Raw genomic sequence first — 21,111 nt, forward strand, 5'->3', positions numbered from 1 at the left:
CGAGCCAGTAGTTATTATGCAAAGGAATGTATTTATATTATTAACTTTCGGAAGGATGAAATTGCGTTTCATTTTTGGCCCGTGAAAATTTTTTCGTTTGGATTATAAAACAAAATGCAAAATATTAAATTATTTTTTTCTTTTTGGATGATAAGAGTATTTATTTCGCTTGGGTTATAAAATAAATTGGAAATTATTGGATCATTTTTGATCTGTGATCTAATGAAATTTTTTATTTTGATTATGAAACAAAATGATGATCATCGGTTCACTTTTGATCCGTAACAGAATTTTTTCGTTTGGATTATAAATCAGTAAATATTTGAATCATATATATAAAAAAAGAGAATATCTCTTGTAATAAATTACGATAAATCGATAAGTATTGGATTACTTTTTATTTTATAAAATTTCTTTTGTTATGAAAAAAATTATGAAAAAAATTGGCGAGCACCGAATTATCTATGATCTGTAATACAATTTTTTTTTGGATTGCAAAATAAATTTTTATATGAAAATGTTTTATTTGTTTTATATGACTTGTTTTATTTGTTTTTCTAATATCTTTTTAGAAAATAAAGATTTTTAATTATATAATATATTACATAATATAATTATAAATAGCTAAATTTCATCAATCTCAGTGAGATCAACGTCCGACCGGTGAAGGGTTAATAATATACATATGCATGTATGTTATACATTCTATGTCGTACAGCTGATTGACGCGAGAGTTTTGAACGAGTTCCGGTGATTGTTCTCATTCTACGATTAAAACAACGATGAAAATACGATATTGTTTCGTTTGAAAGAGATTGAATCAATAATTCTTTTTACACAATTAAATTTCGATCTTAAGAAAACAATTAGAATATTTATAAATTTTCTCTTATTGAAATTTTTAAATGTGAAAGTTTTAAATGAAATATAGAGATATAAGGATTATTATTTTTCCAATTATAACTGAAAGAAAGAAAAAAATTCGTTTTGTTGTCGTTTTCAGACAATTTTAACAATTGAATGAAAAGAGAATTATCTATTGAATAGACAATATTGAATAGATTATTGACAAGTTACGATATCAGGATTACCGGAAAAATTCTTTTATTTTAAAAAAAATAAAAGAAAATAGTATATATAATTAATGAACTAGTAATGTTATGATTTATACAGTTAAATGAAGATGGAAGAATAAAGAATGTAAAATATTGAATGTAAAATACAATAAAATATTTGTTATTTATTTTCCCATCTCCATTTATTTATAATATGAATTATAATGTCATTAATTTATTAAATATATTATTTACTATCATATTCTTTTTATAGAGAAAATTTTCTCATATAATTATCTATTTATTTCGAGACATGGGCGATAAAAATTTCACTTATAAACTTTGATTTATAAAATTTACATTACTTATATATTCAAATATTAAAAATAAAATTAAAATAATAATAAAATGTATCTAGGCAAATAATGAAGTTCGAGTTGAATCAGTTTTGTATTATTTTAATGTATTATTTTTATTTCATATTTCGATTTCTTCAAAAAGTTTTTCTCAGAACGGAACGAATGAATAAAAATAAATTATATTATAATTATATTATATAGACTATTTTAAATTATAAAAAATTTTGTTCACTCGATATTTATCCATATCCCCATCACTAACTCATATTTGCAAATCCATTCATATTTATCATATTTTTTGAGTAAAATTGAAGGAGTGATTCTCAGATTGAATCGATTTGAAGGGAATCAACGACTACCCTATTCGATTTTAGAGGATGGCAATGATATAAACGGAAAATGAAAAAAAACACGAATGTAAGGTGAAACGGATCGTAAATAAATCGGCGACGTTATTCACTTCGCTCATTTCTTTCTTTCTTTTTCTCTCTCTCTCTCTCTCTCTCTCTCTCTCTCTCTCTCTCTCTCTCTCTCTCTATCTCTTAGACGCAGGCCCTTCTCATTTTATTTCATCGTGTCACGTTGCGATTCAGTCGTGAACACCTTCAGAAAATAACAAATCCAAATAAATTCAATCTGCTCCATAATTCTATCGTCCTTTTCCATTGTTATTTCATTTCTCTTTCTTTGGACAATAAAAAAAAATCATTTCGAAAAGTTATTGTTCCAAAATTCAATTTTCTTAAAAATATTCTTATTCTATGAGTTTATCAAAATCATTTGTAAATCAAATATCACTGATATTTCTTATTATATTTTTTTATTACAACATCGGATAGAGAGTTCATCACATGTTTATAATTATTTTGATTAATAAATATATTATTAATAAATATAATTTATTATTAAATATAATAATAATAATAATAATAATAATATTGATTAATAAATATATTTTTAAATTATAATAAAAATTTCCTTACAATATAAAAAATAAATACTAAATATAAAAAAATATTTCTTGGATCCATTAAATTTAAAGAAAAATTTTTTTTTTATTTATTTTTTTATTATAAAAATAATTTTATTTCAATTTAAAACTATAAAAATATATTATATAATTTTTATCTTTAGTAATTATTTGTTAAAAAACAATTATAAAAAGTGGTAAGTTCACAATTGTTTTCGATACATTTATCTCAATGTTTTTGATTCCCTGTGAAACAGTTATTTTATATTTTATATTTGTAGTTTGATAGAATAATATATAAGATAATTTTTATTTAGACATGATATGTGAAATAAAATCAGAGGCAAAAATTTTAATATCTATAATTATAATAATGATATAAGATGTCTCATAAGCTTCTTTCTTTTTTTTTGATACGAAATGAATACACGATATTTGTTGATTTCGCGATATATGAATCATTTTGCTCTATCACTTTCTTTCAGAAAGCCTCATTATTCTCTCTTTTCAAAATTGTTGGGGCTTATTTACAAAATATTCCTCGAAGCGTGTTTTTCGGATTGGAACCATTTATTATGAAGAGAATTTTTTAACGACAGGATAATCGGATACATTTGGAGAGTACAAAAGATGCAGTAGAACGTCTCAATCAAACTGTAATAACTTTTCTCTTACAGCCAATGGAACATGCGGTTTTGTATCGTCGTGATGAAAAACGACGCCTCATCGATTCGTCAATTCTAGCCGTTTTTCTGCTATGGCGGCTTTCAATTTATTAAACTGCAATATTTTGCAAAATTGATGCTTTCACTTTGAGGAAGGAGCTTATAATAAATTACAGCTTTCCAGTCTCACCGAATGGATAAAAGAATTTTATTTGGGTGACAGTCCAAGCTTCGTACAACAATTAAAGGTTTATTATCCTTAAATCAAGTGAGTTTTCGATGTACATTTTGATACAAAATCCAAGGCTCGTCTCCAGTGACGAACCTTTTTAATACGTTGACTGTCGTGCATATTTCTAACGAAATCTTCTTTCACGCGCGCCGCTGTATCAAGTGTACTTCTACCTATATTTTAGTAATGCGAATCGTGCTGATGATCGCAAGAATGATGTCTCGCATCATTTGTTTCCATCATTACTGTTCGCGTCCACAATAGAAGTATTGATAATAATTATATTCATTGTAATTATGTAATTGTATTCACAATAGTATTGAATAATAATATTGATTTAATATATTTTGTATATTTTAATTTGGATAATTTGGATTATAATTTGAATAATATGACTGTTGAATAATGCCCTTCGACTAGTCGTAACAAATACACTTCTTAGTTGTATATAAATTATTGTATATAAATTATTCCTGTATCTATTAGAGACCAAGGTCTCTCACAATGTCACAGCAGGTAATTGTGTCCCATGGTAAGAGCACGATATATTCATAAACTATCTAATTGTCGTATCACCATGAGACTCGTGATATCCAAAAATTAGAAGATTTAGAGAATTATTATTTGCAAAATTATTAGGATTGTCTGAAAATACAACAAAACCTTGTCAAAATCTTCAATGGAGTCAACATAATATCGCCGTTCGGAGAAATAATTCTGGTATAAGTATTAGACTGCATGCAAATTATATTATTCAGATAAAAAACGACAAACGGATCGATCAAACGCACGAAGGAATTTAAAAAAGACAACAACTTTTTGTCCAAATTGTCCGGATCAACCTCAGCTTTATATAGAATGTTTTAAAATTTTACATTCAAAATAATTTTTTTAATAAATTATTTTTTATTATTTTTATAACAATTTAATAATTTTACACTTTTAATTTTATTACACTTTGCAGTATATCTTTCCAAATACTTACGATGATCCTTCATAAGTAATCAAATAAGCGTCACCCGAATATAAGTAACACGGTCCGATGAGAATATATTTTGAATATAGGTGATGCGGCAGTCAACGTGTTAAAAAGGATCTCTTTCATGTCACTGGAGAAGCATGTATACATATACATATAATTAAAAGATATAATACAATAACAAAAAATAAAGTATGTTAAACTTTATTTAATTTTACCAGAACATATGTATATAATAAAACTGTTGCTAAAATCCTAGTTTTAAAAATTGGCATACGAGTTTCTGATATGCAAGTTTATTTCTACTTAAGTAATATTAATTTCTGAGGAAAAAAGAAGAGAAGTTCAAATAGAAAAAAATTGAGTCGAAATTTGGATTATATCAGATTTTTAAACAGATTTTTTTTCTCTTATGTATATTTTTTTATATCAAAATCCTAAAAAATTTATCAGAGAATAATAATTAAATATCTTTAGACTTTCACTTTATTTCTCATTCTAACATAAATCTCCTTAAACTTTGTCCTTTTTCCTAAATTTCCTACGATATACTTGCTTTGTCCTTCTTCTTACAAAGATGGGTTTATTCTTCCTTTGGCTTTATTACGGAGAAAAAGAGAAGAAATTCTTGTCACCCTACAATTCCCCCATTACTTATGACAGAACGAAAGAAATTTTTCTATATAGAAACGGATGACTCTTTCGTCGAATCGTTTCTGCTTGGAAAAATACATTTGGCATTCTTATATACTAGATGGATATTTGTACCAGTTACTGTGACACGTAACATTATTTTCAGAATTTTTATCAAAGCAGAAATTATTGTTTATTTCATTTTTATTCTTTAATGTATTCAAATTAGAATTTCAAATAATAATGAAAATAATAAAAATATGAAAAATGTATGAACTAATTTCAAAAACTTGTGTTATCATTTATATTATAATCATGATATATTATATTATAATCTCTTACTGAATATTTTTTCTGTGTTTTAGATATTGTGTACTATTATTATTATCACAAACTAAAGTTACGTTTTATCAAAGAATCTATTATAAAAGATATAATAATAAAAAAAAAATATAAAATTATTTCCGATTATTGTATCATTTAAAAAGAAATAAAAATATTAAATTTACTTTTAATTTAATTATTTTCCATTATCATATATTTTATGAATGTAATATAGATAAACTATTTAATGAAAGGCAAATATGTTGAATAAATTTGACGAAGTTTAAAATTTTTTTTGGATGTTTGTTGGATATTTTTTAAACTTGTTAATAAAATTTATAAAAAATATAAAATATTAAATTTTTAATTGAAGTTAAAATTTATTTTAAAATTATTTTCGATTTGATATTATATTATAATTTATCTTGTATAAAAATATGTTCACATATATATAATTAATTGGGCATAATTATTGGTATAAATAATTCATTTTCAATCAGTTTATTGCGATTTACATATATATACACACACACGCATATATATAATATATTGGTGAACAACCAGAGATCCACAGGTGTACTCGAAATTATTATCATTTTAAGTAATTTTGAATATTATTTTTTTTTATTTACAAAATAAAATTAAATAAAATAACAAAGAAGATTTTAAAAGAATTTTTTTGAATAAAAAGTTAAACAATTTGCCTTAACTAGTAAAAATAGAAAATATTATTTTTACAACATATTACTTTTTTTTGCAAATTAATCAGAAGTATATAAATATTCTTTTTATCAGATTAGTAAAGTATTATATTATATTTTTTGACGTATTATAAAATTTTAGTTTATTATTTATAATTATAATTATATATAATTAAATTAATCAAAAATATATATATATTTTTTATTAGATAAATAAAAAAAAATATAATATATTTTTTAGGATATCATAAAATTTTAATTAATTAATTTATTATTATATACAATTACGATGACATTAAAAATAAATTGAAAATCATCTAAAATTCTAATTGATTAAGATAATGAATTTTTTTTCAAAACAATCCTTTAAATTAGAAATATATTATTTATTTTATAGAAAAAAATTTAGCAATTATTTAAAAAATCCTTCAATTTTTATAATTTTTTAATATATTATCAAAATCATTCTAACAATGCCAGTTGTTTATTAAAAAATTATTAACAAAAAAGTATTATTCAATATGTTATGGCAATATTAAAAAATCATTTGAGATCTGAGATCTGTTTTTTAGTAAATGTTTGTTAAGAATTTTATTTCAATGTCTTTTTTCTTCATTTTTCCACAGTTCAAAATAAACGTTTCAACAAACATTTGATCAATCATATATTTGACTATCCTTTAGTTTTCCACTTTCTTAATAAATCTTCGAAGATTAAAGAGACACTATACATATCTAATGAATCTTATATTTTGATATCTCATGCTATAGTAACACAACGATTACTAAAATATTCTTTGAAAATTAATCATGGTATTCTTACTATTATTACAAGATAAAAAAAAACATATTTTTTCATAAATAAATTTCACAACATCCCTCGAAATTCATTTTATAAAGCAGAAACTTGAGAAGCAACGGATAGAAGCAACATGAAAACTCGTGAACTCATCGTCCACGAAAGGTCGAACGTGAGGAAACAACGGCCTCTAACACACGATTTATTCTCGCAGTAGGTTCACGTACGATACCGAAGACGCACACTTGACACGGTCGACGAATTCACACGTGATAACGTTTACGGAATACCAAACTGGTGGAATGAGAGCTTCGACGAGACACTTCGTTCGAGCAGACCGAACGAATCACTTGAGAGAGATTATGGGCTCGAGAGGTTGAGGTTTCTTCGAGTGGAAAAGAGTACCCGTGGATTGGATCTTCGTCTTTCTATAGTTGGCTCAAGATTTTCGGAGAGACAGATGGGTTTTCAGAGGAGTTGGTTCGATTTTATTAGATTGGCACGTGTGGACTGTTATAAGATGAAAATTGTACGTGTAAGTACGTTAGGATGGAATGAAACATAAAGATAAAAAAATGTTGCTATTCATAACTTTTAATAGCGAATAATATTTTAACTGTTAAAATTTTAATTACTTAGAAATAAATATTTTCGTTAGTTTTATAAATTTTTGTTCGGTGATTTATAGTAATTTAGTTTTTCTTTATATAGGTTTTTTTATAGCAAATAATATATTTTCTGTCTATATAATAATTGGATGAAGAAATTTAAATATTTATAATATATTTATTATAATATATTATATATATAATATAATATAATATATATATTTATTATAATATAAATTATATTGAATAGATTTGAAATAAAGATTTTTATTTTCTTAATTTAGAAAATTATAAATTTATTCATTTAAATAAATATTGTTAATATAATATTTTGAAATATTATAGTAATAAATATATAATATAAAAATTAAGGAAAAAATATTATTTGATAATATAATCAAAAGAATTAAAAATTAAAAACTATCTTTTCTGCATGAAATATTCAAAATATTTATACATTTTCGATTCTTTCATTCAATTCTGTAATAATGAATATTTTGTTTTTTCGAAAGCAATTTTTTAATCAATCACCGTTTTTTTTATCAATTTATCAATTTGCCAATCACTACTCACTATATTCAATCAAAATATTTTTCGTACAATTTTATATTTCCATAACAAAATAATAAATATCATTGTTGGAAATGCAATTTAAAATTTGAAAATTGAATGTTGCTTTTGTAATTTCAAAATTCAAAACACTTTATATTTTAAAAATTACACGATTAATTTCAATACTGTAATTTCTTTTTTATAAATAAGAAATATGTTATTATATATTTTTTTATTACTAAGTTATAATAATATTTCTGCTTTTATTATTTATTCCATTATTAGAATTCTTTTGGAATATCTTTATTATGATTCCTTGTGAAACGTGGAAATATTTCCAACTTTCAATTTTATTATGATAGAATGTACTCGAGGAAACTATAATCAGAAATTTAAAAAAAAGTTTGCGAGCCAATACATTATTTTCTTAGATAAATAAAAACGTTGCATGCACTCCTGTATATTGATTGATCCTCTCATTCAATGTTAACTTTTTTACGGCTTTGAATGAAATATTTTATCATTACTATAAATGAGATGTCTTACTTTGCATTCATTGACACTATGATAATATATGATAATATATTTTCTATTTTTTAGTGTTCATAATTAAATGTCACTTATGCATGTTTTACTTCTGTATTTTTTGCATACAATTTTTAAATGATGTATTAGATTGTTTTAATCTAAATTGTAAATTTTTTATTTTAGAAGCGATTAAATCCAAGAAAAGTTGAATATTGTTTAAATCATCATAAAGTTTGGATTTCTGTTTTTTTCACTGCGTTCAAAATTTTCTTTTAGTTTGAATTAAAAATTATGGAGTATTTGACAATAAAAAAATTCTTGTTGTTGAAATATTTAATACTAATAGACTAATAAAAGGGATTGTTTTCCAAAATTCTTCAAATCGTTAATCTTCAAATCCTCAAACTTCAAATCGTTTGAAATAAATGAGAAAGATTTAGAATTGAAGTTAATATATTTTTATCTAATTTAATTTAACTTATATTATTTATGTTCAAAATAAAATTTCATTTCTGAATTAAAGAAATTTCATTTCAAAGAAATTTTTATTTTTATGGATGATTTTTTAAATAATTGATTCGACGATTGTATAATAAAATGAAATATTCAATATGAAATATCCATCTCACTTTTTCAGATTTTTGAAAAACTATAACAGTAAAGAAAATAATTATTGACATAAATGTCTTGAAGTTACTCTCAAAATTGCAAAGAATATGTTTATATACTGAAAATTCAATGTGTTTTATTGTTTCGTTGCAATTATTTGATTATTATAGAAGATGACAAGTAATCTTTTTATATAAATATAATGAAATAATTTGTAATTTATTAAAAAAAAATTAAAAAAATATTTTTTTAAAAATATTACGCGAACTTACTGGATATTCTAATATTTTGCATTCTAATAAATGATACGAGAAACATCTTATAGCATTAATAACTTCTTGATGTCAAATCAACTATGATGGCGAGATCAACTTTCACAAAACTTGGAAGCAATTTACTCCTATCAACTCCATAATAGAAAGTCAATTTTAAAATAAAATAATTTTATTTTTTATTTTTTTTTTAATTTTATCAATTTATAATGCTATATTTTATAATCTTTTTAAAAAATACTATTTATTATTTACTATTATTTACTATTTAATCCATAAAAATCTATAATTTAAAAAATTATTACGTAGATTATAACTTAATTGTTATTGATAAATTAATCTTTCTTTAAAATATTTGCGGAAACTTTGTTGTTTGATTGAAATCATATTGTTTCATAAAACAAGACAAAATTTTAAAATTTGTACATAAATTTACATGGATTTCTATTCAAATAATACGTCAGTATTACAACAATAAAAATTGAATACCGATTATAATACCTATAGTAAAACTTAAGTAATATCTTTGCGAAAATTGAAATGTATTATTTTATGTTGTGGGATACCAAGAAGAAAACAGTGGCTCTTTGTGAAACATTATGATTCAACACGTATAACCAGAACGGTTGCAATCATTTTGTCTCTGGAGCACTTAAAACAACTACAACCATTTTGTCCTCGAACGGCTTGGTTATCAACGATTACAATTATCTTGTTCGCAAATGTGTTAAAAAAAAAAGTATGAAATAAAAAAAATACTTTTTATCTAACATAAACCTAAATTCAAGTCTTACTGCCTTGATATAATTCAAAGTTGTAAGCATTTATCATAAATAACCGAGGAATTTACTTTATATCTCTTCGAAAAATTTGTATCCAATTTATCAGATATTACCCTTTTTTTTTTACATCGTTATTATTATAGTGAAAAATGTTTCAGATAGAAGTGATTAGTGAATAGAGGAAGAATATATTTTGATGTTATTAGATTTTTGTAGATAAAACATATGTGAAAGTTACTAATGTTTTTTAAACGAAATCATTTTATTATATTTTAAAAAAGATATTAAGTTGCTTATATTCAAAAATCATTAATTTAGAAGATATTTTATGTATTTGGAGTTTATAAAATTTATTATATAAAAGAGAAAGAATATTCTATTGTTTATATCTTGTTTGTTTTTTATATGGTAAGTTTTCTAAACTTCAAAATATTTTCTAAACTGATTTTTAATATAAATGGATTAATATTTTTTTTTGTATAGAATATTAATTTGTATTAATTGTAAAAATATTCCCATTTAAGAGAAATGTTAATGAATTTAATATGCTCTCTATCTATAAAAAATAACATCAGAATATGCTTCTCTTGAAATTCAACAACATATTTATTATATGGATAATGATGAAAATCGAGATGATAATGTCTCATAAACCACTTTATTTAAACAATCATTTTATATTCTTTAGTTATTATTATTATTATTATTATTATTTTTATTTTTATTTATTCATAACATTATTTATTAGATAATAATAACATAATTTTATACATTAATTTATTTAACAGATTCATTTTAAATAAATTATTTAATTTTAAATAAAGTTCAAAGTAATTCGATGGAATAATTAATATAATGTTAGAAATAATTTGTCGCTCTCAAAAATCTTATTTACAATTAGTATTAATATATTTTAAATACGATGCATTATTATATTTATTTTAAATTACTTTACCTTAATATATGATTGATAAATGCAATTTAAATTGATGCTACATATTAATAACAATGTTGCATCTATATAATCATTCAACTATATATATCTTTTTCAGAACAGAAATTAAAACAAAGTAATTTATTTATTAATTACGATTAAATACTTGATACAATGTTAATGTAATACAGACATTTTAAATGCAAAGGCTTCTCTCTCAGTGTAATAAAATAACAAAATATTTAAAATAAAGAAACAAAAAAATAATTCTCTTTTACATCAAGATTTTTTAAATTTCTAATATTAGGCACAAAAAAATGTATATTTTTAATCACTTGTAATAAAAAATATTAATTTTATCCATTTAACAATATTGTATGTGATTGATAAATACAATTTAGTTGATTACATATTATACTATACACGTTAATAATAATGTATGTAATTATGGTAACTTAATGGTAATTACATATCTCTTTTTCTAGAACAGAAGTTGGAACAAGGAAGTAATTAACTTATTAACTGATCCGGGTACAACAATGTAATATAATACAGATATTCCAAGTGCAAAGATTTAACTCTCTCAGAGTATAATAAAATAATAAAGTATTTAAAACATATAAAAAAATAATTATCTCTTCTATATCAAGGTTTTTTTTTAAATATTAATCAACAAAAAGATACATACATTTCAAGCAATAAAAAAATATTAATACAATATTATTATCCATAATAGAATTTAATTTTCTTTCATTCGAAACAACTTTTGTTTAATTCAGTATTTCTCTGTATCCTCAAAGCTACATTATAGCGAATTCTCTCGTCACATTTGGTCCCAAGAAATGCTCTTCCAACTTTCCTCTTTTTTTCCCTCCCTCCCAAACCTCTCGAATATTCGCGAGAAAGCCAAGTTCTCCAAACAAAATAGTGTCTATCTTGTGAGAGGCGAACAGTTCCAACGAGCGTGCGACGAATTCCGAATACGTTTCTACGCTCCGGCAAAAGAGACGTTCGCGTATACTTCCGTCTCTGTGAAAACCTATCAGAACAGCCATCTAATATTTGCACGCGATATGCGAACACGCACGCTTCACATGAAAAAAAAAATCTTATTTGCCGTCCAAAGAAGATTTTTTTTCTCCGCGCTGATTCTCCCAAAGAAAAGGGAAAAACTTGTAAGTAGATTACAGAAGGGGGAGGGGGGAGGGGGGAGGTTAGAAGGAATGGAAGTTCATACAGTGATTTTTTCTGAACTGGAATTCGCGGAGAGAGGGTTCTGGTGCTGGTTCGTATAAATTTTATGCCGGGTAGATATTGAAAATTCCCATCCTTGGTGCGCGAAAACTGTTCAATGTGCTGAGGAATGAAGGTTTTGCGAATAGTGCGAATATGCATGGGATTTGGTCATTTTTAAAGATTTTTTTTCTTTTATTATTTTTTATTTCATTCTTTTTTTTTTTTTTTTTTTCGTATCTATAAAACGGAGACAATTCTGTTTTTCTATTAGAAACGAACATGTTTTCTTTTTTTAAAAATATATATGAAATTTTATTTGTTGAATTTTCTATGTTTTTTTTTTATATTTGTGAATACTGTTCATATATAATTCTGCATCTATTTAAAAATAAAGAAGAATAAAAAAGTTTTTATTGGTTTGATTAAGATGGAAAGAAAAATGACATTGTAAGGAGTTCACTAGAAATGTAAAAACCTTGAAACTTTTAAAATTCAACAAGTTTTAAATTCTTTTAAAATTTTTTGTAATTCGAAACTCTCGAAAGAGTAAAGAATAAAATTTGTTCATGAACAAAAGAATTGCGAGTAGTTTTTTTTTTTTTGATTATAATCTTGAATTTGAGGAATTTAAAAATTAATATTTTAGAATTGTAAAAAGAAAAAAAATAAGCATTCGGATTTCAAGAGTTTCGATTTTCGAGAGTTTTGAGAGGTTTCAAGAGTTTCGAAGATTCATAAAGATACGGATTTGAATTTCATAAATTTAAATATAAGATTCTATGTATCTTTAAGAATATATTTCTATGTAGCATATTCATATGAAATTTCCTAAAGTTATTCGTTTTATTTTTTTTTATTTATATTCTATTTTAAGATTCATAAAGTCAAAAAATAAAAAGGTATCTCATATTCTTACTCTTTTTTAGTTTTATTTAATTACAATTCAATTACATATTGTCTCATAAATAATATCGTTTAAAAAGCTTAATTTCAATAGAAAAATGTATAATTTTCTTTTTAACATATTTCTTATCTTTTTAATTATAAAGTTTGTCTAATATTATGTATATTTATGACTCTGCATTTTTTAAAATTTTATTATTTAAAAAATATTAAATATAGATTATTAAAATATTAAATATTAATAAATTATTAATTAAAATATTTTTATTTTTTCTATTACTATTTTCAATGTCATATGTATAATGTCATAAAAAATTTAAATCTTAAAAAAATTTTGTTACCATTTCGAGCATCCAACAACAATTTTTTTATTTATTAATATATTATCGTGATAATCACGAATGATTGGATCAATGGAGATCAAAATCATAAAAAATGTAAACAGGTTTATATTATTATTAATTTTGTAAATACGATTAATAAAATATTTTCGACAATATTAAAATATATTACAGCATGTTATTTATTTTATAAATTATAGTTGTGATAATTCAATTTTGTTTTAAAAATTACTAATAAATTCTTTGATATTTAATTGAATTTTGATATTATTTCTGTAATGACTTAATATAAACGTTTATTTTTAACATCTAATATCCTTTACAATAATATTCGAGATATTTAAAGAAAAATTGCACAGATATTTAACTTCATTCCATTCTCTAAGAAACAACGATTTCGTGCAAACAGTTAATTTTTTTCATTAGCGCAAAGTTAATTATTTTGCACAGCATCAACAGACCACAGTTACGTGTCCTCGAGGTTGGCACGCGAACCGTAGAGAAAAAGAACTAACGCTTGTCATTGGCCGGAGTTTCACGCGAATTTCACCTGCGAGTGTTACTCTAATAGGATTCAGCAAATTACTTACCAACTGGTCCCGCGGTGCACGCTCTAATTCCCTCTGGATTTTGTGACCTGACAGAAAAAGAATGGCGAATTAGTATGTTTCCAACCAAAGTGGTCAGAGGTTTACCAAAATTGTCTGGTAAAATGGTTACGATTAAGTAATCGCGTGCTTGATTCTCCATTAATAGTAACATTTTTCATTGCTTAAGAATGATCCAATTACAAAATTGTAATGGAATTTTTTTTGTCAAATTAATTACGCTTAAATTGTAATTTATTATTTTTGTTGTATAAATAATTTATGGGAAGCATAAGTTTTAGAATTTTGTTTGGTAATCAAATATTTTTTTATCAAGGAAGTAACGAATTAAAGAATTTAAAGTTTTTTTTATTACTTATTATTTTTTATTTTTATTACTTACTGCAAATAAATAATTTTCTATTTTTGTATTAAATATGATATATAAACAGTATTAAATGATTAAATATTCAACTCGAGTAAAAATATACAGTAAAGAACTAATAAATATTATATATAAGAAGCTATATATGAAAAAATATTTCGACGATAATAATAAAAATTAAAAAAATAAATTATCAGAAAATTATTATTTCAATAACTTTAACTTAATAAATATATATTATTGATAAATTTTTATTTTAATTTTTTCCAAATTCTTTTAAATTCCGATTTGCAAATAATAAATAAAATATATATAAGATATAATTAATTTACAATAAAAGACATAATTACTTTTTGTTAATAATAAACAATAAACAAATTATTAATTTATTTTTTTATTAATAAAAAATATGATTAGATATAAAATTTAAATCTACATTTTTTTTATATAAAGTGATAGTCATTTGCATAAAACAATCCATAATATAGAATTTACGTGTAATAATAATTATCGAAAACAAAACTATATACTTTTTATTATAAGCATTTTTTAATAATAAACATTCCAATTGTCATATACACTTCTATATATATATATTTTATTAATATATTTTATTTATAAAACAATATATTGCTTTAAAAAAAAATTACAAATTCTTTAATTTATAATTGAATTATCGGTTTATTCAATCTTGTTCACTTTCCACGAAATAAAATATGTATTCTCACGAACTACCCAATCCCTTTAAACTTGAAACAAATCCAAACAATTAGTCCAATCCAGTTAGTCGAAACTTGCTTGAAATTGGTGAGAAGAATCTTCCAAGTTCGATTTCGACTTGATCAAATCTTTCGTTGCTACCCGAAGTTCTGAGAAAACAAAAGAGAAATCAGTGAAACAGATAAAACAAGAGTAAAACGCAATAATGTTTCCGGTTTCAACGCGAATAACCATCAATCATCAAGACGGATATATTAATCAATGGATATCAGTCCAATATACTTTTTTCCATATAAAATCAATAATCGACTTTAAATTTTATTTAAATATCGAACGAAACCATTTTTCAATTTTTCGAAAATCGAAACAGTTAATAAGAACAAATTTGTTTATTCGTTCTTTGTTAGAGTTATTTTATTCTTTAAAATTTCAAATCACAGGGAGACCGAATAATTAGAGACTGTTTATCTATCTTTTTTTAATTCGGGTAAGTTCGGCTAGATTCGTTCGAACTCGTCTAAATTCGTGTTCGTACAGTCTAATAGAGTCGAAGTGTAATTGCGAAGCTTATACAAATTGTTAAGATATTTTAGAGATTAAAATAAATATAAAAATTGATATGTATAAAAATATTAAAGATTATTTATTAATATATGAACAATTGAAATTAACAATTTGCATTAGAGGAAGTAAAACAAAAATAAAGTGAGATTAATATAAATAATTTTCTATTTTTAGTGCTATGAAATGTGCTAAATCAAAATTAAAAATAATCAAAGATACGCAAAGAAAGAAAATGAAGACGAAGTTAAACGTACACATTCGCAATGAAGATGTAGAAAAAACACTTCAACTAAATTCATAAAACAAAAAATTAAAAATTATATCTCGTTTGGAATAAACTAAAAAACACTAAATCTAACTAGTTAAGTGCTTTCAAATAATAAAAGAGAAGTCATTATAAGATATAAGTCACATAAAATTGATATACCTTACAGAAAAATTCAAATGTAAAAATATAAAAAATTGGATAAAATATGTTTAAAATAAAAAAATTTCCTTCTACTGTCTTTGTTTCTGTTTCTCTTCATTTAACGAATTTAAATTATTTATAACTTAAGAAATAAATGTTAGTCAACGCTTTTGTGTATCATTTTTTTGTTTATTTTGCCCTCTAGAATCGACCAAATATGTTTCATAAATATATTAACATTTTATAATATATATAATTTTCTTTTTATATTAAAATTGATAAGATTTTTCTTTCTTTGTTTCTTTTAGATAAATAAGTTTTGTGTCACGAGAGAGTTATCACGAGAGATATGTTTTAAACAAACTTTTTCCTTCCACAACATTGCTTTCTTTTATACATCTATCTTAATAGATCTCATTTTTGATATAATAAGATTATAAAATTAAATTATTAAATTAAAAAATTCTATAAAAATTAATAAAAAATTTAACTGAAATAAGTAAAGTATTATATTTAATTTTTTTTTAATTATTGTTTATTTAACTTATTGAAAATCGCGATAATACTATCAATTAGAATTCAATTCTAATATAAATTTTTGTATTTTTCATTGATTAATTATAGAAATCTAATAATTTATGTAATAAATTTTTTTTAACATTTAATATATATATATTGCTATTAATTTATAATTCAATATATTGCTATTAATTTATAATTCAATGTGTGTTGAATTAATAATTTCTCATGTTAACTATCTCGTTTTTACACTATATTTAAAAAGTAAAATAATTGCTACCGTAAAATAATAATAGTCATATAAATGTCAGCACAATATATTACTAAATAATTTCATTAAAACATTTTTTATACACAGAACTTTCAAAATATACTTTTACAATATTTTTTCCTTTTTCCCCTAAAAAAGAAAACACGTGTATCAAATGCCTGGCGGCGTTTCTGAATCCGTCAAGGGGAGATTTGGCGTTGTTCGAGATCAAAAGGAAGCAACACGAGAGAGACTTTACGCCAACGGTAGTCCAAGCTAAGCCCTGGGGCTTAGAGACCTTTCCCCATTCTGTTCGAGTTCGTATAGTAACATCAACTAGATAACTCGAACTTGATGTCATCCGTGAGAAATAAGTATTAACGGATATTATTACTCTTTCAAAGAATTTGTTCATTTCTTAGAGGGATGCTGCTTAAAGAGAGAGAAACAAAACCATGCAAAAGCGTACTGTGTCTCTACATGCGCATATGATGGATGAATGATGTTATTTCCGATATCATGAAAAACGTGGATTGTAGACGTTATAATTATCCGATTATTTACTGTTACAAGATACACAATTTACAATTTCATAACTAACCTTGATTTCATTTGTAATAATATATATTAATATATTATTTATAATATAATATATTAATATATTTGTAATAATATATAATAATAAATTATATTAATATATAATAATAAATAATTAGATTTGGATTATAAATTATTAGATTCATTATTCTATGCTTTGTATAATATTTATCTTTTGTTCATATTTTGATAAAAATATGCATGTATATAAATTTTGTAGATCGTTAAATATAAAATTAGATTTCAATAATACAGATTTCTATTTCATTCGTCAGAATATAACAATATACAAGATTTGAATGTAATATAATGCAACTCAAAAATAATCGTAACATTCCAAAAATTATTGGAATTTTTACAGTTTATGCCATTAAATGCTAGATAAATTAAAATAAATAAATTATTAATAAAATAAATAAATTAAATTTTAATAAGAGTTATTCAACTTAAGATTAGTATGTCGAATGGTCACTTTGTTGAATCTGCATTATATATACATATATTCTGGGGCCTGATGTCTTAATCCTCTTTTCGCTGAAGGCAAGTTTCCAAGAATTTTAGGGCATTTCTCAGAGGGAACAATCTAAACTGTATCCATTAATTTAGCAATTTAAGAAAGAGATTATGGTTATATTTTTTCAATTCATCAAATGAAATAAATTGTAAATACCGTAATTAAATTTACATTAGGTTAAATTAATTAATATCAATTTTGTATCGAATAAACAATGAATTACAATATTTAAAAGTTAAAGAATATTCACGAAAAATTAACAATAAAAAACACTTACAAATTATTTTTATCGGATTATCGAGTCATGTAAATTTTTTTTCAAAATTTATACAAGAAATAGATTAGATTCAAAGTTAAAATGAATAGTATTATAAAATGAAAAAGATAAATGTTATACTATATTCGACAATCATAAGTATTTATTTTCGCTATTATCGAGTCGTAAATTTCTTTTCAAAATTTATATTAGGAATAAGTTCTTAGGAATAAGATTTTAAATCAAAAGATAATATAAAATGAGAATCCACTCACATTTAATTTCATTATTTTCGATAAAATTACAATTGTCACAGAGATGATATATTCCATTAAAAATTAATTATTATTTAAAATTCGTATTAGGAATTGTATTATTCCAATAATTGTCTAGAATCATTATAGACAATTAATTTTTATTTCAATAATAAAATTAAAAATTTTTATAATGAAAAAAATATTTACCACATAATTAGAACCTGAATATATCAGTTATCTAGAATGATAGAAAACTTGGGAATTCCTTCTTTTTTCACTCGCTTTACTGGCCATGAGAAACGAAAGAGAAAAAACATTTCTTACAATTAAGATGTGTTTGTGTTTTCCTTTATGATACGTATCTTAAGTTTCTAAAAGTTACATGCATATTTCGAATACTGGAGTTCCGGCTCTAGAATAATTCCATTAACAGATAGTTAAACGAACAGAAAATGCAACAGTTAATCAAGAATTATTGTACTCACACTAGCTCCTTTGAATTATCAAAGACGAGATATTTCGCGAAGCGTTCATGAGATGTTGTAAACGATTCAACTTTTATACAAACTAACTCAATTAAACTTTTATCCAAATTAAACAAGATATTCTAGGATTCTAGTGATCTTGGAATTCTACTGAAGAAATAAACAAGATATCTCGTCCATAGCGTCTCACGAATTGCTTGAATAGATATATATCATTCTTGGTAACAAAAACAAAAGAATGCTAGAATGATCTATCTTTGAAAATTAATCCGATATTCATCAAAGAATCTTGATACATACATCACTTTCATCATCTAAATATATACGTATTATGACACTCGTCAAACATTCAAACTGATCATAAAAGGGATGAAGTTAACAATATTTCTGGCGCAAGAGAAGGATGAAACGACAGATTATATGTAACGTCGGTCGAGGAAATTAGCGACGTGCGCAACCAGATGAGCAAATAACTGACAAGTTCCAACAAAAGAGCTGGTAATGGGTAAAATTAACGGCTCTTCCTGTCCGTTCGATAGAACGAAATAAATTCCATATTCGCCAACAGTTCCGTTCGCGGTTAAAATTAATACCAACCGAGCCGGTGAATGAAATTAATAGGAATCGCGGTCTTGCCTGAAAATATTCCCATTTGCGGTCGTGGTTGAAGCTGACAACTGTTCCTGTTAATTAAACTAGATATTTAACCCGAAGTATCTGATGTTTGGCGAAAAAAAGTTTTTTCCTCTTCATGCAATTATTAAGAATTACATTTAATGATAGTTTCTTTTCTAAAACTATAAATTCTGAAAAGTATTGAATCGGATAAATATTCCAAACTTTTTTTGCAATTTCATAATTTCATTTCTTTAATCAATGAAATTAAACAATATGATAAAATATTATATATTATGATAAAAAATTATCTTCATTTTATAATTAAATAATTATTGATCATTGAAATAATTTTATAATTAAATAATTATTGATAATTGAAAAATATTTGCATTTTAACATTTTTTTTTCGTAACTTTGATTATTATTCTTTTCCACGCTATTCAAAATGAATAAAATAGATCAAATAAATAAACTTTTTTTGCAATAAAATTTTACGATTTCATTATAAATAATGAAATGAAATTAAACAGCGACAAAAAAATAAAATTATAATGAAAAATTAATTTAATTTTATAACTTTATAACATAATATTAATAATTTAAAAATTTTATTTTTAAATTCCTTGAATATTAAAATAATAAAATATTTGTTTTTCTCTTAAAATTTTCTTTTTTTCTTTTTCTTACGATTATCATTCATTTAAATTCCGCGCCATTCGAAATTCGACGAATCAGATCACGAATAAATATTCTAGACCCCTTTCGCAATTTCATCACGCATCTCTGTCCTCAGATATAAAATCGCACATTTCCAAGTATCAGAGGCGAAACAATGGCATATTCCCGTAGCGTGAACGAGCGGGAATGGAATCTGTTTCATGGAAATGCGGCGCAATTAGAATGAACACGCATACAGAAACGCAACGGATAATGCGTCCGCCGAGGAAGATCTGTCTTGACCTTCTAAAAAGCATTTCGAAACTTTACGATGCAGCGCCATCCGTAACACTGAGAGCGAATTAAGTCCCGGACTTTCGGCCCATTTTGCTCGGCGAAACTTCCAAATTGTGCCTTGGGGAATTTTCGTGCTATACGGGCTACCAACCACTTTGTGTAAAAACGCTATTATCAAATGTCTAGACTTGAAGTTGGTCGACCAATTTTTTTTTCCCACGATATCGCAAGATCTTAAATTAATTTTTTATAAGTTTGGAAAGCATATACGGCATATACTTTAGAATAACGGAGTTACACTTATACTGTTGTCTATATAAGTTATTAAATATTTAATTATATGTTTTCGATATAGGATAGGAATATAATAATTTTTAAATAAACATTCGAAAATGAATTTTATGATATTTATATGATATTATATTTATATTATATTTATTATATTTATTATATTTATTTATTATATATTATATTATTTATATTTATATTTATATGATAGCAATCAATAATATTCG

At 23.7% G+C, this 21,111-nt stretch overlaps 1 protein-coding gene across 5 annotated transcripts in view; it reads right to left on the reverse strand.

Annotated features, from left to right (window-relative positions):
* The window catches only part of LOC122717162 (ankyrin repeat domain-containing protein 50-like), a 320,332-nt gene that overhangs the window by 181,509 nt on the left and 117,712 nt on the right, over positions 1–21,111 (reverse strand). For all 5 annotated transcript variants that reach the window (XM_043941340.1, XM_043941250.1, XM_043941166.1 and 2 more), the window contains exon 2: positions 14,072–14,118. The gene's annotated coding sequence lies outside the window, so the exon portion shown is untranslated. The remainder of the gene's footprint in view (positions 1–14,071; positions 14,119–21,111) is intronic.

The sequence above is a fragment of the Apis laboriosa genome, unplaced genomic scaffold (assembly GCF_014066325.1).
Source record: "Apis laboriosa isolate Shangri-la unplaced genomic scaffold, ASM1406632v1 scaffold104_cov149, whole genome shotgun sequence".
Classification (NCBI taxonomy): domain Eukaryota; kingdom Metazoa; phylum Arthropoda; class Insecta; order Hymenoptera; family Apidae; genus Apis; species Apis laboriosa.